This window comes from Gavialis gangeticus, unplaced genomic scaffold (genome assembly GCF_001723915.1).
Source record: "Gavialis gangeticus isolate Ggan-Ray unplaced genomic scaffold, GavGan_comp1, whole genome shotgun sequence".
Taxonomy (NCBI): Eukaryota; Metazoa; Chordata; order Crocodylia; family Gavialidae; genus Gavialis; species Gavialis gangeticus.
The window spans coordinates 15,443,174-15,446,706 of record NW_017729014.1 but is presented as its reverse complement, the minus strand read 5'-3'; the positions used below and the strand labels follow the sequence as shown (position 1 = coordinate 15,446,706).

The window sequence follows — 3,533 nt, the reverse complement described above, 5'->3', positions numbered from 1 at the left end:
TCCTAGAAATGGGCTTCTCTCAAAATGTGAGCTCTCCACTTATATTGCAGTCTCTGGGTAGGAAACAAGATGTTGATCCTGTCCGTATTTCCCCCCCCTCTTTCTGCTCTTTGCCTCTCACAAACCATTCAGCTTCCCTGGGCATCTGCTGCATTTAGGCAAACAGCTAATTTTTCCCTTTTGTTATTCTTACTACAGGGCAACCATAGATGAAGTGGAAACAGATGTGGTGGAGATAGAAGCAAAGCTTGACAAGGTAAGATGCAGCGGCTCAGGGGATGGGAAGGGCCTGAATTTAGGTGGACAAAGTTTAAGCCTTTGGCTTGACAGTATGGCCCCACCAGCTTGTTCAGAGAGGGACTGTGCTTGGAAAGTCAGGAAACCACTGTGTAATATACTGGCGTAGTACATATGATCACATTCTCCTTCTACTGGCTGCCCCAATCAGTGCAACTTGGTGATAGCCAAATTTAGCTGTTCGTTAGTGCAAGTGAATGAGGCTCTTCTTCTTAGCATGGAAGCATGGCTGTGTAGCTGCTGTGCCAGACTGAACCCCTGGAGATTGCCAGCTGTTATTGACTTGCTGTATGATGTTGAGTGAGTCATTTTGCCTCTCTGCCCTCCCCCCTATAGCCATCAAGGCAGGGACCATCTCTTACTACATATCTACTCCGTGATCTACTGCAATGGGATCCTTCTCATAGTCGAGGCCTCAAATAGAGCCGCTCTTGTGGAAGGGTCCTTGGTTCAGTCTCCAATGGTAACTGCCATGTCTAGCGGTTTGTGATTGTGATGGTCCAGGGAAAATGCAGAAAGAGATGAATGAACTTTTTTACCGGACCAAGCAATCATACAGTTGGGAGAAGATGTGAGACGAGCTTTTGGGCACAAAATGCTGTTCCTCAAGTATGGGAAAGGTGGCTGCATCTGTTCCCCAGACCTGAGGAAGGGCATAGCGTGCCCAAAGGTTGCTTGTCATTTGTTCCAGCTGTAAGATTGGCTCAGTAGAAGAAGTCATCAAACAAACCTTGCTCTTTGCATATATGTGGGCAGTTTTGGGTCAGGTTTGGTGCCAGGGATGGGATTCATTTGGGAATTGTTTTTTAATAGTATCTTATTGATTTTGTTTTCACTGTAGCAAATTCCTTAAGTCCACTTGCTATATTAACAATCACCCCCCCCAAATTCCCCTCTTTGAGAGGGCTTGTGCTGTCCAGTGTTTCGAGGCAAGGACTGTGATTCACAACTCCTGGTTCTGTTCTCATCTCTCCTAACAAAGCCTGACATACACATACCTCTCCATACCACTTTTTCTTCCATAAGTAAATTTAAGATACCTGCTTCATAGGTACTTTTATCAAGCTCAGCTTGATAATCGTGAATGCTTTGAGACTTGTGGGTGAAAAGCACTACAGAAATGCTCATTAGTAGTATATTTGTATAAGTGAGGAAGTCAGTGTGGGTACATATACCACTATCCTGTGCTGGATATAATTATAAAGGAGCTAAACCCGAGTGGCCAGACTCCCAGGCTGCTATCTTAGCCCCAAGAGCCACCTCCCCCACTGGAAGCCAGACTCTGAAGTTTGTTACTAATTTTCCCCCACTTTATGTGCACATGGCTTTGTAATTTAGGGCTGTGTTTATGTAACTCAGATTTGTAATACACTAGTGTACTGCACTGGTATTACACTCCATGTGCACAATTAGTTTACTGGGCTGGACTGTGCCTACTATTTTTTTTCCTGGATGCTGGGACCAGCATTTGATATAGAAGCATAGCAAAAACACCTTCATGTACGTACCACAAAGAATTCCCTGGATGTAACAAATAGATGCAGAAAAAAAACCCAAGTCTAGTCTGTGTCTCTTGACCCTGTCACTTTAAGATTTCCAACTATCTATCCATCTGTGCTACTACAGGACTTGATGAGGTCTCTGTCAGCAATTAGCAATGCAAAACCTTCCATCAGCAAAAAATATGGTTTGTAATATCCATGCATTTTGGAGTAGGGGACAGAGAGAGAAGTGCTGAAAGAGGCTTGGATCTCAGTCAAGAGGCTTACTGATGGAAGGCTGTTTTCCCACCCTGCTCCCCTCAAATATCTGAGACACCAGCCAAGATGTTTCTGAATGAGAACAGACGGACAGAACGTGGTGGAGGAAGCCGAGAAACTATTGCGTTCTTAGCAGAGACTGCATGCTGCTAGATGGAAAGGGAAATCCGGCACACGATGGGGAAGGTGGCCTGGTTTAAGCCACAAGTTCTCGGAGGTCAGCAGCCTGTGGGAAATGAATGGGTGGTTTTAGTCTTAAGTTCTCAGGACAGGTGTCTTCATGTGTTAGTGAACCCCCAGAGAGGCCCAGACTAACCATTCAAGTTGGTTTTTCAGAGACGGGGTCAAAGCACGTTAGCTGCCTAGCATGGGGAAAGCTTGTCTTAATGGAAGTGCTACTGCCATGGCTGTGGATGCGGGAATTTAGTTTCTTGGACTGCCCATCTGGAACCCTTCACTGGCACCAAGGTCAGGCCCAGAGCAGTTACCAGGGACTAAGTTAAACAGTTAAATACTCCATACATATTTTTGGCCAACTATGGGACAAGATCAGAAATAGATCCTACAAGCTTGGCATCGGGACAGATAAGGTTGACTTGGATCTGAAGGGTCATTGAACTTCAAAGCCATTTCACTTCACTTCTTTTTGGACTCGCCTCTTGATTTCAGCAAGATTTGGTCGTTGTTACATAGCACAGCACTCTGTCTAGATTTGCACATGCCCTTATGGTGTTTGCATGTTTTATAGTCATTAATGGAGGTAACCTGAGAACACACCTGTGTCCGCTCAAGTGCTTTGTCCTCGGTAACATCAGACATCTGCATCTGAATCAGGAACTGAACCTGCATTTCCTTACTCTAGTTCAGTGCTCAGCCTACAGTTGCAGTCTTCCTCTCAGGGAAAAATTATGGAATAAGGTACTAGTGTTCAGTGCAAACATGGGAGTCAGAACCTGACTCTTAAGATTGAATATTGAACTCTCTGAACTTCCTGTGGTTTGGTGGGTTTTTCAGTTTCTAATTGCTTTCTCCAGTTAGAGGCAGAAGCAGTTATTTCTAATGCAGTTTAAATACAGATGCTTCCTTCGCTCACATAGGCTGACCTCAAGTTAGCCTCCAGCTGTTGCAAACTGATTTCCTACCAGCGGTGCCCAAGCTTTCTAGTATTTCAGGAGTCTTTCCAAAGTGAGGGAATGCGATTTCAGAGTGTGCTCGGGTTGAGTGGCCCTCAGCTACTAGCAACACAGCCTTGGCTGTGCATGTGTGCACACAAGGAGGTATTTTAGAAACCGCCACGTTGCAGAGAAAGCTGGATTTCCTTTCCAAAGGATCTGTCGAAAGCTCCTTGAGTCCGTCTGGGCTCCAGATGCAATAGAAGCTGGATCAGTTTGTTTTCTGTCTTTGGTGTTGGATGGAGCACTACGAGCCTGCTAGCCTGTTCTGCTAAAACAACAGAATGAGAGAAGTACAAGAACT

The 3,533-nt window shown here is 45.1% G+C and overlaps 1 protein-coding gene across 1 annotated transcript in view; it reads left to right on the top strand.

Moving 5' to 3' along the window:
* The first annotated feature begins 184 nt into the window (after nt 1-184).
* The window catches only part of ACAP3 (ArfGAP with coiled-coil, ankyrin repeat and PH domains 3), a 91,447-nt gene continuing 88,098 nt past the window's right edge, over nt 185-3,533 (top strand). The window contains exon 1 of the mRNA XM_019511826.1: nt 185-256. The gene's annotated coding sequence lies outside the window, so the exon portion shown is untranslated. The remainder of the gene's footprint in view (nt 257-3,533) is intronic.